We start from the raw sequence: 27,249 nt of genomic DNA, 5'->3' as shown, positions 1-27,249 counted from the left end.
CTGAAGAAGAGGCAACTGACTCAGAGTCCCCCTACACAACCCTTGGCTAATTGCTAAGATCAATTGTTTGGACCTCCCAAGAAGGAGGAGCATTGCAGGATAATAATCAAGCCTCCTTCATTCTCAAATGGCCTCAGAGGCTGGGCAAACACACTCAATTCTGGGGCCCAATTCTTGGACCTTAAGATCCTGGGAAAGATAAGACCAAACCAAGGTTTTCCTATGGAAGCCCTCTGATGCAGCTAAGTGTAACTGTTCCAGGAGAAATGTGAAACAGTAACCAAGTCCCCCATATCCACAGTAAATCATAGGTCCTGGCTACCCCGATCAACTCCAAGCCACAGTTTTCTGGCCTCAAAACTGTGGGGGAGAAAATACCAAAGTATAAATCGACATATATCTCAAAGTCAAAACTGGTGCAATCCTTTTGGAAATCAGTTTTCCATTATCTAATGAAGTTGAAGGGATGCACAAACTATTACCAAGTAATCTGTCTCCCAGATATATATCTTAGAGAAACACATGTACATGTGCAACAGATGTGTACAAAAATGTTCTTAGCAACACTATTCACAACAACCAAAAAAAGAAGGCAATCCAAATGTTCATAAACAGTAAAATGTATAAATAGGTATTTATGTGCACACATGTCTATACACACAAGCAAAGCAAGCAAAGAAGTGATTACCATAAAAGTCAAGTCAGGATAAATGGTTACCTTTGGGAGAGAGACAGAATTAAGAATGGAGGCTTCTGGATAACCTGCAATGTTCTATTTTGGTTTTGGAAGGTTCTTTTATAGGTGTTTATATTTATTCACTTTGTTATTTTTTAAATGTTTATTTATTTTTGAGAGAGCACAAGTAAGAGAGGGGCAGAGAGAGAGGGACAGAAGAACCAAAGTGGGGTCTGCATTGACAGGCTGACAGCAGCGAGCCCAGTGTGGGGCTCAAACCCACGAACTGTGAGACCATGAACTATGCTGGAGTTGGATGCTCAACTGACTGAGTCACCCAGGTGCCCCTATAATTATTCACTTTAGTGTACATTTACATTTTATGCAACTTTCAGTATTTTTGTTATACTGCACAATTTAAGAAATATTTTTTAACGTTTATTTATTTTTGAGAGACAGAGATAGAACACGAGTGGGGGAGGGGCAGAGAGAGAGAGAGAAAAAGAGAGAGAGAAAGAGAGAGAGAGAGAGAGAGAGAGAGAGAATCTGAAGCAGGCTCCAGGCTCTGAGCTGTCAGCACAGAGCCCGACACAGAGCTCGAACTCACAGACTGTGAGATCACGACCTGAGCTGAAGTCAGACGCTCAACCAACTGAGCCACCCAGGTACCCCAAGAAATATTTTTTTAAAAGGAAGACTCCAGGGCCTTCCTATGGAACTCCCTTAAAGCATATGTTCTCAACCTTTCTGACATGAGGAATATTATATAAAAAGCATCCACCTCTTTCTGTAAAAGCTATGGGATTGCCTATCCATATTCATTTGCAATGGGATTTTTGGAAACACACATCTGGGCAAGCCAGGGTCCTACCAGCAGTATTATTTCCCTTAAAGTTGCTAAGGGCAGTTGTTCAAGTCCCTCCAAGAATAGAAATCAATATGGAGGGATATCTTAGCTCCCCTTACATTCAAGATTTTACTACCAGTCCTTTCCTGGCACCTAACCCTGGTAATTGCCCCCCCCCACAAAAAGGCAGAGACAAAGACAAAAATGTAACAAATAAAGCCAGGGCCATCCAAGGGATCTACTGCTAAACTGGTTAAGGGCAACAACTCATGCTAGCCATTGCTGCTCCCATTCCCTAAATCTTCCTCCCTGCTGTGAAAATCTCTGTTCCTTTGATTACCATGACATCTGTCTCTCATCTATACTCACCCCATCCACAAAATATAGCATCTTCCTTGTCTTCCTCTCAACCCTTAAACTCTTTTTCTTCCCCAGTATCTTTGATGATCTCATGGCTAACCTGTCCATCACCCCAGCTTCACAGTTCTTTGACCTCTTCTATTCCAACTCACCCACCCACTAAACCTTGTCATCATCCAGAACTACCTTTCCTCTGAAATCTTAAGCTCCAATAACCTACTTTGACCACGATTTCTTGTCTGCCATATCACCTTGTTAACTTCTACTCTTTGAGCTTTGAAATTTCTATACAACTTCTCCCACACCCAACCATATATTCACACAGCTTCTCTTTCTCTGGATCCACAGAATGAATCTTCCTGAGAATATACTCTTCCCTGATTAGATTAGATCCCATGGTCTATAACCTGAACAAATCTCATCAGTAACCTCAACAACTTACTTATTTAGCCCCTCAGTCATCACCAGCACATTTACAAGTCTAAAATCAAGCCCAATGTTTGCCTTCCTTGCTCCTACTTCTTGGCAGCTGAATATATCTGGAAAAAAAAAGACAAAACTAAACACACTTAATTTCCAACCTAGATAGGTACTCATTATTGCCCATCAATCTTTTTTCATTCAGTAAAGAAGGTTGTAACCTTCTCCTCTTTCCTCTGGCCCTGGCCATCCCCTCTCACACTCCAGAATGCCCTCGCTACCTTATTCACAGAGAATATAGGGGCACCAAGAAAGAAACTCCTCCTGTTTCTTGCCTTTCCAAAACTTCAAAAACATCCCCTTCTGATTCTCTGTAACTCCAAAGTCAGAAGTGATGTCCCTTCTCATGTTCATGGCTGGTACTTCACATGTTCTCAACACATCTTTTCCACATTTTGCTTCTCCAGTTATCCCCTCTCTCTCATATTATTTCTAACCTCTGGTTTTATCAGCTCCTCCCCTGTAGAACATATAAACCTGTTCAAATCTCTCATCCTAAAAATATACATGTACCACCTCTTATTTATTCTATTTTTCATAGACAGGATCTTTGACACCAAAGTCTACACTCATTTGATCAACACTTTCACCATTTACATTATTAGTCCTCTGCACATTAGCCTTCACTAACTCTAATCCATACATACTCACTGCCCTCATTTCCCCTAAATCCCTAATCTAACAGAAAACTCTGAATCTACACCTTATATAACCATGTAAAGAAATTTCATGTTTTATATTAAAAAAGGTTTAAGATAGTAGTCTTAAAAGACAAACGCAATACATGTTCATTAGTATACAACAGTGCTTGGCACTCAGAAACACATAAAAGGAGATGTGTATCTTCATTACCATTCCACTCCACCAGAGATAACTGTTAGGGCTACCTTCCAACCTCTGGGAGAAGCTGAGTAATCATCTCCTCCTCATACCCTTAAATCCCAGGAAGAAGAGGAAGAAGAAGAATTCTCAGATTACTCAAGGATACACAACTGGGACGCAGTGCCAACTAGTGGAGCTTTGAAGAGGAAGACTACAATAAACGAAATTCTCACGTGGCCTGTTAAAAGAAAAAAAAATTATCCTGACACTTGTTAAAATGGTAAGATTATAAGAACTATTTTGAGAAGTGTCAAGACTATTGTAAAAGGGAAGAGAAAATAGACTCTACTTTGAATTAAGTAAGAACAGCTGGAAATCTATAGCCAAGGAGTAGATTTGGAGGGGGTAGGAGGTCAGTAGACAGAAAATTAAGAGGAGACATAAGGATAGGGGAATTCTTGCTAAACAGACTTAGAATTCTTGCTGAAGGCAAACCAGGATGATCACATATCAAATGTGGGGGGGGGGTCTCATTAAATTTATTCAGCAGGATACTTTCTAAAACTAGACCAGACAGGCCAAAGACAATGCCCAAGGATGAGATCTAGTTGAAAAGAGGGCTCCGAGGGGCATGACTCACATTTGGTCAAGGAGGGAGTGCTTATTAGCCCTTTTCCACTTTTCAGTTGTCCTTGGGCAATACTTCTTCACTGAAATATACTCTGGTTTAGACCTGCTGTAATGGGACAGCCCCTGGATATATATGCACATATAGCTATGTACATGTGTATGCAGAGATCTATTTTATATACATATATGTCGTCTATATTATATTATCATATACAAAAAATTTCATGTTACACTGCACCCTACAAATGTGTGTATATGTATATTATGGATTATAATAGATTATAGTATATATAATACATACACACATAACTTTCCCATACACTACACACACACATAGGGTGCAGAATGCAGTGTAACATGACATTATCTCTCTCCTGGACCACTATACCTCTCCCCCCCCCTTATCAGTCTCCTACTGTCTCATTCTCACCCATTCACCCAGTGCATCATCAGTACATTACAAAGAGAACTGTGTATCTCATCTGCTTAAGACAATTCCATTGCTTCTTCCTCATAGGCTTCAGAGTGAAATCCTTGTTCTCTGACTTGACTTTTGGGGTGCTCAACATCCTGGCCCTTATCTATGTCTCTAGTTTCATTTCTCCTCTTCTACATAAAACTTACATTCCAGTTATAACCAACCACACATATGTTTTTCTCTGAATATATCAAGATCTCCCCCACCTCTTTCCAGTTTCCTTTGACTGGAACACCCTTCATAGCTCTTCTACCTTCATACTTCCTCTATTCACCCAGTATCAAGCATTATTTTCCTTTCCAAAGCATTTTCAGACGCCCCTTCTGTGCTACCCCACAGCTTACCACTTGCCCCCACTGTGTACTATGCCCACTACAGTACTTATCATACTCTTTAGACACTGTCTGTTCATTTACTCGTACCCTCACTATAATGAATCTTCATCAAGGACAGGAAACATGTCAGGTTTACCTTTACATCCCCTGTACCCAGCATAAGATCAAATACATGGTAGTGTGGTCTATAAATTTTTACTGAATGAATGCCTACAAAAACAAACGAAAGCCATGCTTAGCTAATTATCAATGTAATGCTGGTGGAATCATTCACTTATATTCAAAATAGTAAGGAAAAGGGTCACAACAAAAGGCCACATAGCATTACTAAAAAAATAGTAATAATCCCCTGAGCACTCATATCTTGGTTTCTAAGTACCAATCCTTATTGAAGGAATACATGGCTCCTTGCAAAATGGCTGATGTCAGGACTGGGGCAGGGAATAAGCCTAAAATATCTTATGTCAGAAAGCAAGGAAGCCAAGATCTAATGAGATCATGTAAAGGATATAGGAAAAGTCTCCTAATTTCTAAAATGACACAGTTTGGGCATCAAAAATAAACCACAATGGGTACATAAAATACATAAAAATCCATGAATTCCTAATAATATTAAAGAAAACAATGAAATTCTCTAGGGAACGAACCCATTACTCCGATAAATGAAAAAAAAATGCATTTATCCTGACTCTCTTTTTATAGAATACATTTGGGGACCCCCCCCAAAAAAAAGCTGATAAAGAGGTCTTTTTTCTGAAATAATTCCAGCTAATAAATGCAGAAGGATTGATAAAATTAGACCACTCTTTTTAAACTATTAGTAAAATAATGAATTTAGACAATTATCTTCAATGGCTGCTAAACAGGAGAAAGGTTGGTAGGAGATGCTACAATGGAGTTGGGATGCCTGGGTGGCTGCATCAGATTAAGCATCTGACTTTGGCTCAGGTCATGACCTCAGTTTGTGAGTTTGAGCCCTGCTTTGGGCTCCATGCTGACAGCTTGGAGCCTGGAGCCTGCTTCGAATTATGTACCTCTCTCTCTCTCTCTCTGCCCTTGCCTGGCTCATGAGTGCGTGCGTGTGCACACGTGCGCTCTCTCTCAAAAATAAATAAACATTTTTAAAAATTAAAAAAAAATGGAGATCAGGCTGACAACACCTGAAAACACAAATGAACCCCAGAATCAGTTAAAAATTTAAACCAGATATGATGAAATGCAATAGAAAGTGCATATCACTACTTGAAATGATTTTTTCCCTTAAAAAATAAGTCAGTCAGAGAAAGATGGATATCATATGATTTCACTCTTATGTGGAATTTGAGAAACAACAGATAAACATAGGGTAAGAGAAGGAAAAATAAGATAAAAACAGAGAGGGAGGCAAACCATAAGAGACTCTTAAACACACAGAACAAACTGAGGGTTGATAGGGGTGGGGGGATGGGTTAAATGGGTGATAGGCATTAAGGAGGGTACTTTTCAGGATGAGCACTGGGTGTCATATGTAAGAGATGAATCACTGGGTTCTATTCCTGAAGCCAAGACTACACTGTATGTTAACTAACATGAGAATAAAAAACTAAAAATAAATTTTAAAAAGCAAGACAAAATACAAAATATAATAATAATTGAAAGTGAACCTAATAAATCTTCTAGTTCTAAATGCCAGTGAACAGAAACATGTAGATGGGAAAACAAAATGAATACCACCTGAAGGAAGCAATCATCTAAATCCATTTGTCGACACAATAAATGACTTAGTTTCTCTAACAAACCAATGGTCTTTAAAATGTGGAGGAGGGGTTGGCTATACAAGGTTTTAACAGGAAAACAGACTGAAGACAAAAATATCTTGTGGCCCTTGTTTAGATATAGATTTAACAAAGAAACTATACAAAGACATCTTTAAGAAAATCACAGAAATTTGAATATGAACTGGGTATTACATAGTATGAGAATTACTGTTAATCTTATTAAGTGTAATGGCTTATTGGTTACTTAATATAATGCACTTAAGAGTTAGAGATGTATAGTGAGTTATTTACCTGTGTAATGACATAATGTCTGAGATTGCTTTAAAATACTCCAGTGAAGGGGCACCTGGGTGGCTCAGTCAGTTAAGTGTCCCACGCTTGGTTTCAGCTAAGGTCATGATCTCACAGTTTTGTGAGTTCGAGTCCCGCGTCGGGCTCCCTGACAGTGTGGAGCCTGCTTGGGATTCTCTCTCTCTCTTCCTGTCTCCCTATTTCTCTCCCCCTCCCCCACTCATGCTGTCTCTCTCTCAAAATAAACTTAAAATATTTTTAAACACCCCAGTGAAAAAGTGGGTGAGGAGAAAAAATCAAACAAAATCAGCAAAATGGTATTAATTGTTGAAGCTGAGAATGGATACATGCTATATCCTACTTTAAATATATTTGAAAATTTCAGTAATAAAAGAAAAAAAGAAGCCAATATCAGAGGCTCCAACTGGTTCATTCTAAACTGGACAGTTTGAGCAACAGAAGAAATAATGACTGCAATGGATTGAAAAGTACCAAATATATAAATATCCACAAGTTCAACAAAACAGGGAAAATGACAACAAAAAATCTCAAAAACTATAAATATACATTAATCTAGGTTGGGTGATGCTTTTGAATACCAGCCATAAGAACGATATTCTGCATTTTATAATTAATAGATCCCTCAGCAGAATTTCTTCCTCTCCCTATCCCTTTATGATTTGAGTTTTACTTTCATTCTTTTGTATTTGATATGATACAGTGATAAGAGCAAGGGATTTCATATTATAGAACTATGCATTTGAATGTGAATGGTCTTTGAAGCTTTATGATTGAACAAGTTTCTTAACCAAGTATGATTCCTTTCCTTTCCTGTAAAATGGAAGAATATGTACATCATTACTCTTTTTTTTGTTTTGATTAAATTAAATAATATATATATATATATATATATATATATATATATATTGCCTGATAAAAAACAGAACCTCAGTAAACTCTGCTTGTGTATTTTTTTTTAAGAAATACCAGCTATAAAAGGGTCATTGAGGAAAAAAAGAAATTTGAAAATGGATTAAGTGTTAGGGGATATTAGGAAATTATTGTGTCCCTTATATTAGGAGATGAACGCTGAGATATTTAGGTGTAAAATGCCATGATATTAAGTGCTATCTCAATCAAAATGCCAAGAAGAATTTTTGTGGAAACTGACAAGCTGATTCTAAAATGCAAATGGAAATTCAAAAAACCAATTTGGCATTATTGAAGAAAAAGAACAAAACTGTAGAACTAAATGACTGTATATAAGGTATATTATAAAATGATTAATTATGACAGTGGTACTTATACAAGGATAGAGAAGTAACCCAAACTGAACAGAATTCAGAAACAAACCCACATATATAACCTAACCGTTTGATTTATCAAAAATATGATGCTATAGAAGGGAAAGAATGATCTTTTCAGTAAGTGATACTGGGTTGATTGGATGTCCATTTTGACATACAAAAAAGGGAGGGGACCTTTACTCATACCCATAACTCATACTGAAAACATACACAAAAATCAATTACAAATAAATTGTGAATACAAATGAGAGATTAAACAATAACACAACACAGAAAAATGTCTTCATGGCCTTGAAAAAGGCAAAGATTTTTTAACAAAACAAGCACTAGCCATAAAGGGGAACATTATGAAATTGAACAACAATACTAAAATTGGGATAGTTCATCAAAAGACACCATTAAGAAACTGAAAATGCAAGCAACTGAGATCTGCAATAAATATAACAAAATATTAACATCCTTAATTAAAAAGATCTCAACAAATCAGTAAGATAGTCCAGGAGAAAAAGTGGTCAAAGATTGAAAAGGTATCTCATAAAAAGATATCCAGGCCAACAAACATGGACAGATGTAAATTTATCATCAGATCTGCAAATTAAAATAATAAGATACCATTCATAACCACTAGAATGGCTACTTTTTTTCCTTAAAAAGTAAAGACAATGACAAGTGTTGACAATATTCTAGAGAAAGTAGAACTCTTAAAGATTTGTACTGAGAGTTTTATAGTACAGGCATACCTCAGAGAACTTGTAGATTCGGTTCTAGACCACCACAATAAAGTGAGTATCACAATAAAGCAAGTAAAATGAATTTTTTGGTTTGCCAGTGCATATAAAAGTTATGATTACACTACACTTTAGTCTATTAAGTATGTAATAACATTATGTCTAAAAACGTATATACTGTAATGAAAAAATACTTTATTGCTAAAAAATGCTAACCATCATCTGACTTTCAGAAAGTCATAATCACTTTGAAAAAGTTTGAAATATTTCAAGAATTACCAAAATGTAACACAGAGACATGAAGTGAGCAAATGTTGTTAGAAAAATGATGCCGAAAGACTTGTTTGACTCAGGATTGCCACAAACTTTCAATTTGTAAAAAACAGTATCTGCAAAGTGCAATAAAGCAAAATGCAATAAAACAAGGTATGCCTGTACAACCATTGTGGAAAACTAGTTGACAGTCTCTACTAAAGCTAATCATATACATAACTTAATTCAGCAATTCTTCTCTTAGGTATATGCTCAACAGAAATATGTACATATATCACCAAAAGTCATATACTATAATGTTCACAAATGTTTACAAGCCAAAAATATAAACAAACAAAATGTCCATCTATTATGATATGTTCAAACAATGGAATACATACCAATGAGAATGGAGGAATTACCACCATTCCCAATAATATGAATGCATCTCAAAAACATACTACTGCACCCAATAATATGGATGAATCTCAAAAACAAAATCTTAAGCCAAAGAGGTCAGGCACCAAAAAAAATAATGATTTACTACCATATTTTTATAAAGTTCAAAAACAGGCAAAATTATTATACAGTGATAGAAGCAAGGATTGTGGCTAATTGGGAGTTTAGATGTGACTGGAAGGGAATACATTCAAGGGCCTTCAGATGCTAATCATGTTCTATTTCTTAATTTGGATGCTGGTTACACATGTGTATTTACATTAAAAATGCCTTGAGCCATACACTTTTGATACATGTACCTTTTTGTGTATATTTAAGTTTATTTAAAAATAAAGTCTGCACTCCTATGAAGAATTTAAGATACAAAACAGATGAACATAAGGGAAGGGAAGCAAAAATAATATAAAAACAGGGAGGGAGACAAAACATAAGAGTCTTAAATACAGACAACAGAGGGTTGCTGGAGGGGTTGTGGGAGGGGGGATGGGCTAAATGGGTAAGGGGCATTAAGAAATCTACTCCTGAAATCATTGTTGCACTATATGCTAACTAACTTGGATGTAAAATTAAAAAATAATAAATAAATAAAAAATAATAAAGACTGCAAATCTCAAATGGTTCAACCAAAATATATAGATCAGAAAATAGATAAACAATTATGCCTTAATTTTAAAAATGAATGGATGGAGGGGCGCCTGGGTGGCTCAGTCGGTTAAGTAGCCAACTTCAGCTCAGGTCATGATCTCACAGTTCATGGGTTGGAGCCACACGTCGGGCTCTGTGCTGACAGCTTAGAGCCTGGAGCCTGCTTCTGATTCTGTGTCTCCCTCTCTCTCTGCTCCTCCCCTGCTCATGCTGTCTCTGTCTCTCAAAAATAAATAAATGCAAAAAAAAAATTTTTTTAAATAAATGGATGAATGGATGGTTAAGAGTGAGCAAGTGAGTGAACAAGTGAGCTAATATGGCAAAAGTTAACAACTACTGAATCTAGGTTTAGAGTATAAAAGTATTCATTGTACTCTTCTTTCAATTTATGCTTGTTTAAATTAATTAAAAAATGTTCAAGTAAAAAGACTCACTACACCTCTCAGCTCTTAATATTTATAGTTAGGAAGTAATTCAAGCTCCTGATATAATCTGATTTATTAAAGGAAATTTTTAAAAATGAAATTTCTATACCCAGATTATGTCTTATAAAATAATAAAATAGTCCATATATTTTGTACTTCTCATTAATAAACAGCTAAAGAAACACAGACAAAAGACAAAGAAAACCAGGCCAGGACTGAGTGTCTCACAGACCTTACCTCCATGAATTCCACCACCAATATCAGGTTACTATCCACCTCTGAGTCTTGGTTTTATCAACAGTAAAATGACAATGATAGTACTGACCTTATAGGGTGGTTCTGAAATTTGGGGGCCAACTATATTTAAAAGGTTGCCTGTACAGACAGACAAGTATTAAATTCATTCCAATTTAACATATCAAACATTTGTGGGTAAAATATCATGAACACACAGCAGTAAGAGCACTGAGAAAGGCAAGCAAATATGCTGTAGGATAGCACACAGTGCACCACAAACAAACAGACTGAGGAAGATGTGAGGATAGATATAGAGATATCTTCCTAGAGGGGCTGGTAACTGACAATATACCTAACTGGATAGCAAGAAGCTAGCCAGGAGAAAAAGAATGAGAAATTTATGTGATTGGATTAGGTCATTTGAGTATGCAGATTGCTGCATTAAAGCTGTGCAGAAAAGTGACCACAGACAAAGTGTGTGTGGGGGGAGCCAAATGAACAACAAATGCAGACACTGACATAGATACATCCTGTTTTTCCCACTAACATCTATATAGTTTGTGCTCGCACCTCCTTTAGGTTTGTAGTCAAAATGCTGCCTTACCACGGAGGTCTTCCTAACCATCCAATTTAAAATAGTACATCCTCTCCCTATCACAACTTATTCATATTTATTTTAATCATTTATTGTCTCTCAATTATAGTTTTTAAAACTTTTTATTTTCCAATTGTATTCTCAGTGTTTAACACTGTCTGACACATAAAAGTTATTCAATAAAAAATTCTTGCATGAATAAATAATGGCTGCACAGTGGGTTGAAGCCATGTGACATTTAAATGGTGTGTAATTATGATTTGAATAGAGAATACAGAGACATCAGCAATACCCTTCCCAAAAGTTCCTAAGTGTTTTGGTATCACAACATCTCTGCCTCATCTTTTTATAAAAGAACTGAAAACTATTCCTGGCCTAGAAAAAAGAATTACTTATTCTTACACTTATTTTGGCAAGTGTAACACAGTAGCTACAGGAGAAGGGAGGAATAAATTACTTGTTCAAGGAGATCTTTGGTTAAATTCCTCTTTAGAGCCTGAAAAACCTTGACCCTCATTATAAGTTTAATGATCATTCCCCCTCTCTTGGGTAAAAAAATGGAAATAATAGATTGTGATTAACTAATGTTCTCCCAAGACAAACACGATAAATGTAACAGAAAAATACATTTGACCTTGCACCAAATAGATAATACTTGCAAAGTTCCCAGGAAAACTGAAAAATCTGCCAGTTCGCTGTTCAATGTTGCTACCAGAGACCAGAAAAGGATTTGCATAATAAGCATAACTCAAATGAAAAAATAAATTTGTGATTGGATGTCATATATTTCAATGATTTCTGATCTATGACAAGTTCTAAAGGAGATGGAAAAGCTTCCACCCTCAAGAGATGACACCAGATTACAGGAAAATCCACTAAGTTTGCCCCCATAAAAATGTGGGGATTCAGTTCTATGCCAATTTTTTTTAACGTTTATTTATTTTTGAGACAGAGAGAGACAGATCATGAACGGGGGAGGGTCAGAGAGAGAGGGAAACACAGAATCAGAAACAGGCTCCAGGCTCTGAGCAGTCAGCACAGAGCCCGACGCGGGGCTCAAACTCACGGACCGCGAGATCATGACCTGAGCTGAAGTCGGCCACTTAACCGACTGAGCCACCCAGGCGCCCCCCAAATTTTTTTTTTAATGTCACGAATAGACGGTTAAAAATCAGTGCAGTATCTGATGTGTAATTTTGTTTAGAGTAAAAATAAACACAATAATAATAATTTGAACAAGACCCTATGTCTCTTAAGACTCTAAAATTTCTGCCACTGTTTATTTTTAAGAACAAAAACAGCGTTGACCTTGAAACTGAAGCCACACCTGGTTTTGGAAAGTATATAGTTTAATGGCCTCTGCAGGAGGGAGACAGAATGGATCAGAAACTTTGTGCAGCAAGGAGGGGGGTAGAGTACCAGGGATGAAGGAAAAGGAAGAATGTAGATTAAGAGTGGCAGAACTGGGTTGCAAAAGTTTTGAGGCTAAAGGGGGGCGGGGAAGAAGGTGGGAGTAAGAGGTAGGAAAAGAATCTGTGGTAGAGGGAATGGCTCAGGCTCAGAAAAATCAGGAAGACGATCTGGAATAATGAAGAGAGGTGAAGAATGACCAGGGAAAAAAGGACTACAAGAGTCAGAAAGCGGAGGGGATGACAGCCGGCCATCTTCGGAGTAAGGGAGAAAAGATTGGCGAGCAGAGGCATACTCGTCAGAAACATCTTTCACAGAATGTACTCGGGATGAATTCTTCGTTCCATCCCACGTTATAGGAAGGAGGAAAGCTTCCCCGAGGTGTTTAGGGATTCACTTGCGAAAATTATCAGTCTTCCTTTACACTCACCTTGGTGAAGAAAACCGCGACGCAACGACAGCGTGACCGGAAGTGTTATTTTCTTTCTTTGAGCTGAAGATTTAACTTCCGCCACCACGCCCCCTTTACTCAAGCAACTTCCCGTGCCTCTCTAGCAAGCTCTTGGAATACTTTATCGCTATGGCTCTCTTGTCAGATCAGAAACTGGGTAGTATTGTAAACCGGCTGGGAGGGGGACTCGGTAACTTTTTACAAATCCTAGTTCTAGTCATCCCAGGAACTGCAGTATTTCAGTCAAACCCCACTTATCCAATTTGTCATCTTGCATTCCTAACCCTTAGTCCCTTAACTCTTGGATGTCAACAGTTACATATTTGCTATACTGGTTTACTGTTTTCTGGCATACCATGTTGAAAACAAAGTTTATTTTTATTAGTGGCATACTTTGATTTCAAGATTAAAAAAAATCTTAAATATGAATCATTTTTGTCTCGGAATTGTATCCAAAGAGTTACATGCTGTACTCAAATTTCAAAACAAATAAAGGTAAACTCATTTAGAAAGAATTCTTGTATGCTTATATACCACCAGCCCAAGAAAACGAAGAAAATGACAACTGACAAAAAGTTTCAGTAATAAAATAATCCTCACTCTGGTTAAAAGTTCTCAGAGCGCCTGGGTGGCTCAGTCGGTTGAGCATCTGACTTCGGCTCAGGTCATGATCTCACAGTTCCTGAGTTCAAGCCCCAAGTCGGGCTCTGTGCTGACAGCTCAGAGCCTGGAGCCTGCTTCAGATTCTGCGTACACCACCCCCCCCTCTGCTCCTCCCCTGCTCATGCTCTCTCTGTCTCTCAAAAATAAACATAATTTTTTTTTAAGTTCAATGTTGAATCACCTATTGCCACTACCTCCAGAAATCTCTTCTGGGCCCCAAACCTGTACCCCAGTTCTCCTCTTTTGTGGTTATTTTCAGTCAATCCACAATTATATAGTGAGCATCCACCATGTCCCAAATACTATGCTACACCCACTGACATTACAGTAGGAACCCACAGTGTAAGGGCTAAAGGTGACATTTTAAGCATAAGAAAGAACCTACCATAAAATAGGTGATTATCAATGTTTGTTGAATGAATAAATAACCAAAATGTGATCAGGGGCAAACAGGTCCTTACTTTTGTTGGTATTTTTTATAGTTCATTTCAACATTTTAACTCAAATTTCTCATTCAACCAGCAGATTCTGAACAACCATTGAGTGTAAGCTTCTGTTCCTGATAGTGCCCATCTTAGGAAGAATAAGACACAATCCTGGATTTCAAGGCCTTCGAAACTGTTGGGGAAATAAACACAAACAACTACTAGCACTATACTGTTACAAAATAATATGTAGAAGAGACAGTGTAGGAACTATGGCTATCCCATTGATTGGTGGATACTAAAAACCTGAAATATACCTTATCTCCTAGAGGGTGCTCAATAAAGACTTGTTTGATATTGAATACATTATTGAATGGATGAATGAAAGGGAAGAATGGTAATAGTATTGAAGTATACTGTGAAAACAACACTAATCAGAGATGAAGCTGAACGTAAGAGACCAAAGAAGGAAGGAACTTGCAAGCCATGTCATGGAAAACAGAAAGTCGAAGAATTTTAAGGAATAAAGTATATATTAATGTTTAAAACCAGAATATATAGAATAGGTTGTATTGTTGCAATCTGGAGGCAGAGAGGTTGATTTAGAGTGTATTGTATTAACCGATGAATAAATACAGAAAATTAGAGGCTTATGCTATCAATAATGAATTGGAATTGAACTGGAAAATATAATAATGAATTAGGACTGGATCATTAGGAATAATGAACTGGAATAATAATAATGAATTAGGAATTGAACTGGAAAAAATAGCCAGTATATTATCATAAATCCAGAGGCATTGAAACCTGATAATTTTTCCTTGACTTCATCCACATTCAAAATTTTGACAAATTCACACAACAAATATTTATTGAGCTGTTAATACACATAAGGCTCTGAGGATAGAACTATGAACAAAATGGACAAAAATTTCTGCCTTCAAAGGAACTAAATTCTTGTGTCAGATAATAAAATATTTAAGAAAATGCGTGCCAGAAAATGACAAGTACTATGAAGAAATAAAGCAAGTAAGTAGGATAGCAATGTACATGGGGGAGGGGGAGAAGAATGCCATTATGGAAAAGCTCACTGAAAAGGTGATGTATGAATATTTATAGACTTCATCTACTCCTCTCAATCACCAGGATCACTTAGTTCAGACCCTCCATGTTTCTAACCAAATCCCAACTCCTTACCATGGTATACAAAAACCTCGGTAGTCTAACTTGGTCTCTCTCTCTCTAGTCCCATCTCTCACCACTCTGCTTTTCCCACCCTAAGTTCAAGTATCACAAAAGTGCTTACAATTTGGAAAGTACACTGAAATCTCAAATCTGTGTACTTTCAAACCCTACTATCTAATATTCACCTTGCATAGATCAGCTCTTATTTTATCTCTTTCATTAAACCTTGCTGACCCTTCCTTCCTCTCCTTAACCAAAATCAGACAGCTGCTCCTCTTCTCGGCTTCTACCATGTACCCTGTTCTTATCACTTTATTTTATTCACCCAACAAACATTTGTTGGTCAACTACTGTGCGGTTGGTACTGTTCAAGACAGTAGAAATACATGCATAAACAAAGGAGTAGAAAAAATCCTCACATTTTTGAAACTCACATTTTAGAGAGGAAGACAAGCAATAAACAAATAACAATAAATATGGAACTTATAAAGCAGTAGTTCTCCATTCTAGGTGCCCATTAGAACCACATGCATTATTTTGGATATATCATATATTATAATAAAGAAATAAAAAGTAATTTTAAACAGTTACCCAAAACTTACAAAAATTTATATGTTGTGTAAATAAAAGTTTGTGTATATAAAAACTTTTCATTTTGTACCTGGCCCCCAGCCACCTAGGGGCTAGAAAGAGCCATCTTACTTTTTCTTTCAAAGATATTTTATACATATGCAATCAAACACACACACACACACACACACACACACACATATATATATATATATATATATATATATATATATTTTACATTTTTACCAGACAGCAACATATAACACAAACTATTTTGCACCAGGATTTTTTTTTACTTAACTATATATGTAGGCATGTGTTTCACCTTATTACATAAGGATATTTGTTATTTCTTAAAATTAAATATATTAAATTACTTTTTGGTATAAACAAGTACTTTTAGTATTAACACATGCATAGATTCATGTAACCACAGCACAGTCAGGATACAAAACAATCCCATAACTCCCAAAAGTCTTTATGATATCCTGTTTTCATCACAAAATCTTCCTCACTCACAAACTCTGACAAAGACTCTTCTCTTTCAATCTAGTTTCTGCTTTCTAAAATGTCATATAAATGGGAGCATAGAATAAGTTACCTTTTGAGACAGGCTTCTTTTACTTAGGACAACACTTTTCAGATTCATCCAAGTTGCTACATGTTTCAATTGTTCATTAATTTTTATTTCCGAATAGTATTTAATTGTATAGATGTATCACAGACTGTTTATCAATTCACCAATTGAAACATTTGGGTAGTTTCCACTTTCATAGAGGATGAATTAAGAGGCTATAACATTAACGTACAGGTTTTTGTGTGAACATAAGTTTTAATATCTCAAAAGAAATGCCTAGGAGTAGGATTGCTCATAAATGGTTATCGCATATGGGTGTTTATAAGAAACTACCAAAATGTTTTCCACAGTGGATGAACCATTTTGCATTCCCATCAGAAATATGTGATTTATAATTGCTCCACATTCTTGCCAGCACTTGGCATTCTTCATACTTTTTTTAAGTTTTTATTTATTTAAGTAATCTCTACATCCAATTTGGGGATCGAACTCACAATCTCAAGATTAAGAGTCACATGCTCTTCCAGCTGAGCCAGCCAGGTGCCCCTTCACACTTTTCTTAATGCTAGTTATTCGAATAGGTATGTAGCAGAATCTGTGGCTGTAGTGTGCACACTATTTGTTAAAAGGACCATTATTTCTCCATTGAAACTGCACCTTTGTAAAAAAAAAATCACTTCATCATATTTGTACTGATCTATTTCTAAACACTACTCTTTTCCACTGATCTATATGTCATCCTTTCACCAATATGACACTGTAGTTTTTTTTTTAAGTTTTATAAGTAATTTATTTCTGTTTATTTTATTTTCCTTAAACATGGAATTTATTGTCAAATTGGTTTCTATACAACACCCAGTGCTCATCCCAAAAGGTGCCCTCCTCAATACCCATCACCCACCCTCCCCACCCTCCCACCCCCCATCAACCCTCAGTTTGTTCTCAGTTTTTCAGAGTCTCTTATGTTTTGGTTCTCTCCCTCTCTAACCTCTTTTTTTTTTTTCCCTCCTCTCCTGCATGGTCTTCTGTTAAGTTTCTCAGGATCCACATAAGAGTGAAAATACATGGTATCTGTCTTTCTCTGTATGACTTATTTCACTTAGCATAACACTCTCCAGTTCCACCCACGTTGCTCCAAAAGGCCATATTTCATTCTTTCTCATTGTCACGTAGTATTGCATTGTGTATATAAACCACAGTTTCTTTATCAATTCGTCAGTTGATGGACATTTAGGCTTTTTCCATAATTTGGCTATTGTTGACAGTGCTGCTATAAACATTGGGGTACAAGTGCCCCTATGCATCAGCGCTCCTGTATCCCTCGGGTAAATTCCTAGCAGTGCTATTGCTGGGTCATAGGGTAGGTCTATTTTTAATTTTTTGAGGAACCTCCACACTGTTTTCCAGAGTGGCTGCACCAATTTGCATTCCCACCAAAAGTGCAAGAGAGTTCCCGTTTCTCCACATAATTGCCAGCATCTATAGTCTCCTGATTTGTTCATTTTGGCCACTCTGACTGGCGTGAGGTGGTATCTGAGTGTGGTTTTGATTTGTATTTCCCTAATGAGGAGCGATGTGAGCATCTTCTCATGTGCTTGCTGGCCATCTGGATGTCTTCTTTAGATAAGTGTCTATTCATGTTTTCTGCCCATTTCTTCTCTGGATTATTTCCTTTTTGGGTGTGAAGTTTGGTGAGCTCTTTATAGATTTTGGATACTAACCCTTTGTCCGATATGTCATTTGCAAATATCTTTTCCCATTCCGTTGGTTGCCTTTTAGTTTTGTTGATTGTTTCCTTTACAGTGCAGAAGCTTTTTATCTTGATGATGTCCCAATAGTTCAGTTTTGCTTTTAATTCCCTTGCCGTTGGGGATGTGTCAAATAAGAAATTGCTGTGGCTGAGGTCAGACAGGTTTTTTCCTGCTTTCTCCTCTAGGGGTTTGATGGTTTCCTGTCTCACATTCAGGTCCTGTATCTATTTGATAATTTTTGTGAATGTTGTAAGAAGTGGTCTAGTTTCATCCATCTGCATGTTGCTGTCCAGTTCTCCCAGCACCATTTGTTAAAGAGACTGTCTCTTTTTCCATTGGATATTCTTTCCTGCTTTGTCAAAGATTACTTGGCCATACTTTTTGGGTCTAATTCTGGGGTTTCTATTCTATTCCATTGGTCTATGTGTCTGTTTTTGTGCCAATACCATGCTGTTTTGAAGATTACAGCTTTGTAGGAGAGGCTAAAGTCTGTGATTGTGATGCCTCCTGCATTGGTCCTCTTCTTCAAAGTTACTTTGGCCATTCGGGGTCTTTTGTGATTCCATATGAATTTTAGTATTGCTTGTTCTAGCTTTGAGAAGAATGCTGGTTCAATTCTGATTGGGATTGCATTGAATGTGTAGATAGCTTTGGGTAGTATTGACATTTTGACAATATTTATTCTTCCAATCCATGAGCACGGGATATTTTTCCATTTCTTTGTATCTTCTTCAATTTCCTTCATAAGCTTTCTATAGTTTTCAGCACACAGATCTTTTACATCATTGGTTAGGTTTATTCCTAGGTATTTTATGCTTCTTGGTGCAATTGTGAATGGGATCAGTTTCTTTATTTGTCTTTCTGTTGCTTCATTATTAGTGTATAAGAATGCAGCTGATTTCTGTATATTGTTTTTGTATGCTGTGACTTTGCTGAATTCATGTATCAGTTCTAGAAGACTTTTGGTGGAGTCTATCGGATTTTCCATGTATAATATCATGTCATCTACAAAAAGTGAAAGTTTGACTTCATCTTTGCCAATTTTGATGCCTTGGATTTCCTTTTGTTGTCTGATTGCTGGTGTTAGCACTTCCAACACTATGTGAAACAACAGCGGTGAGAGTGGACATCCCTGTCGTGTTCCTGATCTCAGGCGGAAAGCTCTCAGTTTTTCCCCATTGAGGATGATATTAGCTGTGGGCTTTTCATAAATGGCTTTTATGCTGTTTAACTATGTTCCTTCTATCCCAACTTTCTCGAGGATTTTTATTAAGAAAGGATGCTGAATTTTGTCAAATGCTTTTTTCTGAATCGATTGACAGGATCATATGGTTCTTATCAGGTTTTTTTTTTTATTTATGTGATGTATCACATTGATTGATTTGTAAATGTTGTACCAGCCCTGCGGCCCAGGAATGAATCCAACTTGGTCGCGGTGAATAATTCTTTTTATATGATGTTGAATTTGATTTGCTAGCATCTTACTGAGAACTTTGCATCCATATTCATGTGGGATTTGGCTGGTAGTTCTCTTTTTTTTGCTGGGTCTCTTTGGTTTAGGAATCGAAGTAATGCTGGCTTCATGGAATGAGTCTGGAAGTTTTCCTTCCCTTTCTATTTTTTGGAATAGCCTGAGAAGGATAGGTTTTATCTCTGCTTTAAATGTCTGGTAGAGTACCCCTGGGAAGCCATCTGGTCCTGGACTCTTACTTGTTGGGAGTTTTTTGATAACTGATTAAATTTCTTCACTGGTTATGGATCTGTTCAAGCTTTCTATTTCCTCCTGATTGAGTTTTGGAAGTGTGTGGGTGTTTAGGAATTTGTCCATTTCTTCCAGGTTGTCCAGTTTGTTGCCATGTAATTTTTCATAGTATTCCCTGATAATTGCTTGTATTTCTGAGGGATTGGTTGTAATAATTCCATTTTCATTCATGATTTTATCTATTTGGGTAATCTCCCTTTTCTTCTTGAGAAGCCTGGCTAGAGGTTTATCAATTTTGTTGATTTTTTTTCAAAAAACCAACTCTTGGTTTCATTGATCTGCTCTACAGGTTTTTAGATTCTATATTGTTTATTTCTGCTCTGATCTTTATTATTTCTCTTCTTCTGCTGGGTTTGGGCTGTCTTTGCTGTTCTGCTTCTGTTTCCTTTAGGAGTGATCTTAGATTTTGTATGTGGGATTTTTCTTGTTTCTTGAGATAGGCCTGGATTGCAATGTATTTTCCTCTCAGGACTGCCTTCTCTGCATCCCAAAGTTTTTGCATTGCTGTCTTTTCATCTTCATTTGTTTCCATATATTTTTTAATTTCTTCTCTAATTGCCTGGTTGACCCACTCATTCTTTAGTAGGGTGTTCTTTAACCTCCATGCTTTTGGAGGTTTCCCAGACGTTTTCCTGTGGTTGATTTCAAGTTTCATAGCATTGCGGTCTGAAAGTGTGCATGGTATGATCTTAATTCTTTTATACTTATTAAGGGCTGCTTTTTGACCCAGAGTGTGATCTATCTTGGAGAATGTTCCATGTGCACTCTAGAAGAAAGTATATTCTGTTGCTTTGGGATGCAGAGTTCTGAATATATCTGTCAAGTCCATATGATCCAATGTACCATTCAGGGCCCTTGTTTCTTTATTGATCCTGTGTCTAGACGATGTATGCATTGTTGTAAGTGGGGTATTAAAGTCCCTTGCAATTACCACATTCTTATCAATAAGGTTGCTTATGTTTGTGGTTAATTGTTTTAAATATTTGGGGGCTCCCATATTCGGTGCATAGACATTTATAATTGTTAGTCTTTCTGATGGATAGACCCTGTAATTATTATATAATGCCCTTGTTCATTTCTTGTTACAGGCTTCAATTTAAAGTCTAGTTTGTCTGATAGAAGTATGGCTATTCCAGCTTTCTTTTGAATTCTAGTAGCATGATAGTTCTCCATCCCCTCACTTTCAATCTGAAGGTGTCCTCAGGTCTAAAATGAGTCTCTTGTAGACAGAAAATAGATGGGTCTTGTTTTTTATCCATTCTGATACCCTATGTCTTTTGGTTGGCGCATTTAGTCCATTTACATTCAGTGTTAGTATAGAAAGATATGGGTTTAGAGTCATTGTGATGTCTGTAGGTTTCATGCTGGTAGTGATGTCTCTGGTAATTTGTGGTCCTTGTAACATTTCACTCACAGAATCCCCCTTAGGATCTCTTGTAGGGCTGGTTTAGTGGTGATGAATTCCTTCAGTTTTTGTTTGGGCAGACCTTTATCTCTCCTTCTATTATAAATGACAGATTTGCTGGATAGAGGATTCTCGGCTACACATTTTTTCTGTTCATCACATTGAAGATTGCCTGCCATTCCTTTCTGGCCTGCCAAGTTTCAGTAGATAGATCCATGACTAGTCTAATCAGTCTCCCTTTATATGTTAGAGCATGTTTATCCCTAGCTGCTTTCAGGATTTCCTCTTTATCCCTGTTTTTTGCCAGTTTCACTATGATATGTCTTGCAGAAGATCGATTCAAGTGACGTCTGAAGGGAGTTCTCCGTGCCTCTTGGATTTCAATGCCTTTTTCCTTCCCCAGATCAGGGAAGTTCTCAGCTATGATTTGTTCAAGTACACCTTCAGCCCCTTTCTCTCTCTCTTCCTCTTATGGAATTCCTGTTATACAGATATTACGTTTCATTGCATCACTTAGTTCTCTAATTCTCCCCTCATACTCCTGGATTTTGTAATCTTTTTCTGAGCTTCCTCTTTTTCCATAATTTTACCTTCTAATTCACCTATTCTGTCCTCTGCCTCTTCAATCTGAGCGGTGGTCGCCTCCATTTTATTTTGCACCTCATTTGTAGCATTTTTTTAAGTCCTCCTGACTGTTTCTTAGTCCCTTGATCTCTGTAGTAATAGATTCTCTTCTGTCCTCTATGCTTTTTTCAAGCCCAGCAATTAATTTTATGAGTATTATTTTAAATTAATTTTCTGTTACATTGCTTAAATCGTTTTTGATCAGTTCGTTAGCTGTCGCTACTTCCTGGAGTTTCTTTGGGGGAGAATTCTTCCTTTTCATCATTTTGGATAGTCCCTGGAGTATTGGGGAACTGCAGGGCACTTCCCCTGTGCTGTCTGGTGTAACCGATGCTGGTGTGCGGAGCCACAGTCAGACATGATGTCTGTCCCCAGCCCACCGCTGGGGCCACATTCAGACTGGTGTGTAGCTTATCTTCCCCTCTCCCAGGGGCAGGACTCACTGTGGAGTGGTGTGGCCCCTGTCTGGGCTACTTGCACACTGTCAGGCTTGTGGTGCTGCTTCGATGGGATCTGGCATATTAGCCAGGGTGGATCCGCAAGGTGCACAGGGGTGGGAGGGGCAGGCTTAGCTCGCTTTGCCATTAGAAGTCTGCTGGGGGAGGGTCCTGCAGCACTGGGAGGGAGGCAGGCCTACCTGTCAGAGGGATGGATCCACAGAAGCACAGCACTGGTGTTTGCACAGTGCTAGGAAGTTCGGTGACAGAAACTGGTTCCCTTTGGGATTTTGGCTGGGGGATGGGCGAGATAGATGGCGCTGGCCAGCACCTTTGTTCCCCGCCGAGCTGAACTCCGTCTTCTGGAGCTCAACAACTCTCCCTCCCGTTGTCCTCTTGCCCTCCTGCTCTCTGAGCAGAGCTGTTGACTTATGACATTCCAGATGTTAAGTCCCACTGGCTGTCAGAACTCATGCAGTCCGGCCCCTCCACTTTTGCAAGCTAGACTTCAGAGACTCTGCCCTGCAGGGCGGGCTGCCCTTCACAGCCTCAGCTCCCTCCCGCCAGTCTGAGTAGAGCGCACCATCCCTCCACCCTTCCTACCCTCTTCTTTGGGCTTCTTGTCTATGCTTGGCTCCAGAGAGTCTGTTCTGCTAGTCTTCTGGCTGTTTTCTGGGTTAGTCAGGTGTGGGTGGAATCAAAGTGATCAGCAGGACGCGTTGAGCCTAGCGTCCTCCTACACCACCATCTTGTCTCTGTCAATGACACTGTCGTTTTAAAGTGCTTCTTAATCTTGGGAGCCAGGGTGGCTTAGTCAGTTAATCTCTGACTCTTGATTTTGGCTCAGGTCATGATCACAGTTCATGGGATTGAGCTTCGCATTGCGCTTTGCGCTGACACTGCAGAGCCTGTTTGGAATTTTCTGTCGTCATTTCTCTCCACCTCTCCCTTCCCCCCTCTCAAAATAAATCAATAAAATAAAAAGATTTTTTAAAATAAATTGAATCTTAATCTCAAGTAGTATGATTCCTGCAAATATATTCTTCTTTTTCAAAATCTGTTTGGTTTTTCTAATTCCTTTGATTTTTCCTATAAGTTATGGAATCAGTTTTCCAAAAACTAGAAAAAAAATCGGTTTTGGTGGAAATTGTGTTAAATCTAGATTAATTTCGGGATATTTGTCATGTTACTATGTAGATTCTACAAATCCACGAATGCTAGATGTCTTTCCTTTCTTTAGATCTCCTTAGATTTCTTGAATCAGTGCTTTATAGTTTTCAACATACAGATCTTGTTTATTTTTTGTTAAATTCACACATAATTGTTTTCCTATTTTAAGTTATCATAAATTATATTGTTTTCTTCAATTTTAATTTTGGAACTATTGTAGATTTTTTTTAATTCATTAGTGGTTTATAGATATATGATAGATGTTATGTGTTGACTTATATTCCAAATTTTTGTTAAACTCACTTGATATTCCTAAAAGTTTTTGTTTTTTAGATTTCTTGGGAATGTTTTTTGTAGACAATTATGTTGTCTGCAAGTAGGGAAAGATTTTTCCCCCTTCCATTTAGTATTAATGCTGTTTGTATTTCATGAGTAATTGCACTATTTAGGACTTCTACTACAATGCTGAATAGGAATGGTGAGTAGAGTATCTTTGCTTTGTTCCAGAAAATAAAAGGAAAGAATTCAGTTTTTCACTATTAAGTAGATCTGGAGTGGCTGTAATAATGGAAAAAATAAACTTTAAAACATGAAAGTTTATTACAAATAAAGAAAAACATTTTATAATGATAAAGAGTCTATCCATCTGTAAGAAAGTAAAATTATACACATAGGTGCATATGCACTTAAAAAACTGAGCCCCAAATTAAAGAAACAGAAAGTCACAGGATTGAGAAGAGTTATAAGGAATTCAGCAATAGTTGGAAACTTTAATACTCCACTTTTAGGAATGTATAGAACATGAAAGTAGATTAACAAGGAAATAGAAGATTTGAACAACAATATAAAGAAACTAGGCATAATAGCATCTATAGTATACTCCCCTCCAACAAGGCAGAATACATATTCTTCTCAAGTGCACATAGAACATTCTCCAGGATAAACAATATGTTATGCCTTAAAATAAGCCCCAATAAATTGAAAATCAACAAAACAAAAAAAAATTGCTTGTCTGAAAAGACCAACAAAATTCATAAGTCTTTAACTAAACTGACCAAAAAAAAAAAAGAAGAATATTCAAATTACTAAAATGAGTAATGAGAGAGTGGGCATTACTACTGACATTAAAGAAACAAAGAATATAAGAGAATACTATGAACAACTGTTTGCCAATAAATCAGATAACTTAGGTGAAATGAACATATTACTAGAAAGAAACAAACTACTGAAACAAATTCAAGAAGAAGTTGAAAATTGAAGTTGACCTATTACATCTATAGAGATTGAATTTGTAATTTAAAAAAATTTACCACAAGAAAAAATCCATGTCCAAATTCACTGATAAATTCTACCAAAATTTAAGTAACTTATTGCAACCAATACCATTTCTTTACATATTGTTATAGAAAATAAAAGTGAAATACTTTTCAAATTCTATAGGTCTGGTATTTTCCTACTAATAAAAGCAGACAAAAGCATGACAAGAAAAGAAAACCACAAACCTTTATGCCAAATCCTCAATAAAATACTATGAAACCAAATCCACTGATATATATGAATTATACTCCATGACTAAGTGGAATGTATGTTAGAAATGCAAAATTGGTAATAACACCTGAAAATCTATTAAAGTAAGACACCATATCAATAAAATAAAAGACAAAAACCACATAATCATCTGGAAAGACACAGAAAAAGCATTTGACAAAATCCAAAACCTTTTCATAAAAAAATTCAAACTAAGAATAGAATGAAACCTCCTGAACCCTACCTCATATTATACACAAAAATTAGCAAAAAGTGGATCATAGGCCTAAATATAAGTGCTGAAGCTGTACAAATGTTAGAAGAAAGCATAAGAGTAAATCTTTGTGACTATAAGTTAGGCAAAGCCCTCTTAGATATGATACAAATGTCCAAACAACAAAATAAAAAACTAATAGGTAAAATTGGAGTCGCCAAAATTAAAACCTTTCATGCTTCAATGGATACATCAAGAAAGTGAAAATAAAATACTCAAAATGGGAGAAAATGTTTGCAAATCAGATATCTGATAAAGGACTTGTATATGTAATAGATAAAGAACTTGTACAATGGAAAAATGAAAAGACAAACAACTCAAAAAATGGGCAATGGATCTAAATGGACATTCCTCAAATCGCCAGTAAGTACATGAAAAGATGCTCAACATCATTAGCCATCAGGAAAATGTGTATCAAAGACATGAAGAGAGGAATTATAAATAAGACCCAGCCAGTCATTCAGACTGTCCACCAGCCATGCCCCAGGGACCCAAAGATTGAGTTTTAGGGAGAGGTTATGGTAATAAAACAGAATGCAAAACAAAAGGAACCACATCAGTTCTCTGAGGACAGGATCTCAGATAGTTCTGAGATAATCTTTATAATGGGCAAGACAAGAAAACTTGGGGGCATAAGAATCCTCCCTAGGTTCATTCAAAGCCATTTAGGTAGAATTTGTCAAGGGCTCAAGTTTATGAAGGCTAAATGAGAGCAGAATTAAAGAAATATTCATTTTTAATTATTATTTTATTTCTCAATTGTTGAGGTATGGGAAACATGAAATATTGGTAATGGCAGACAAAAATAATAAACTCAGAAAAGAATATCACTTATTTAAAAATAAGGTTTTTGACTTACCATGTAGACAAAAAAAGATGAAGAAGAGGAAGTAATTATTTTTTTCCACAGCATCATGTTGCTTTTCCTGATCAAATTCATAATTATAATTCCATTAGCACCACTCACTTTTGTTACCATCTATTGATATTCTACTATGTGACTGATAACACCTGGCAACAGTGAGATTGGTGTGAATTTCATTATCAAACTGGGAAAATCTGAATACTTAGGCCCAGTATTTGGGGAAACTAAGTGTTGGCGAGAACGCGGAGAGAAGAGAACCCTCTTATGCTGTTGGTGGTAATGTAAATTGGTGCCACAACTATGGAAAATAGTATGAAGGTTCCTTGAATATTAGAAATAGAACTACCATAAGATGCAGCAATCCCACTGCTGGGTATTTATACAAAGAAAAGACAATCACTAATTTGAAAAGATCTATGCATCCCTGTGTTCATTGCAGCACAATTTATAATAGCCCAAGATATACAAGCAATTTAAGTGTCTATCAATGGAAGAATGGATAAAGAAGATGTGGTACACACACACACACACACACACACACACACACACAGGAATATTATTCAGCCATAAAAGAGAAGGAAACCTTGCCATTTGCAACAACATGGATGGACCTTGAGGGCATTGTGCTAAGTGAAATAAGTCAGACAGAGAAAGACAAATACCATATTATCCCACTTACAGTGGAATTTAAAACAAAACAAAACAAAACCAAGCTCACAGACACAGAGAACAAACTGGTTGCCAGAGGCAGGGGGTAAGGGGTGGGCAAAATGGGTGAAGGGGGCCAAAAGGTACAAACTACCAGTTATAAAATAAATAATTTATGAGG

The 27,249-nt window shown here is 36.9% G+C and overlaps 1 protein-coding gene across 2 annotated transcripts in view; it reads right to left on the bottom strand.

The window, feature by feature from the left end:
- MAGED1 (MAGE family member D1) overlaps positions 1–13,217 on the bottom strand; it is a 54,689-nt gene extending 41,472 nt beyond the window's left edge. Inside the window, exon 1 of one of the 2 annotated variants that reach the window (XM_007096309.3) lies at positions 13,165–13,217. The gene's annotated coding sequence lies outside the window, so the exon portion shown is untranslated. The remainder of the gene's footprint in view (positions 1–13,164) is intronic. The other variant, XM_042974047.1, reaches the window with a different exon arrangement.
- Between the last annotated feature and the right edge of the window lie 14,032 nt (positions 13,218–27,249).

Source organism: Panthera tigris, chromosome X (assembly GCF_018350195.1).
Source record: "Panthera tigris isolate Pti1 chromosome X, P.tigris_Pti1_mat1.1, whole genome shotgun sequence".
Classification (NCBI taxonomy): domain Eukaryota; kingdom Metazoa; phylum Chordata; class Mammalia; order Carnivora; family Felidae; genus Panthera; species Panthera tigris.
Note: the sequence above shows the minus strand (reverse complement) of the source record. Positions and strands in the feature narration are given on the sequence as shown.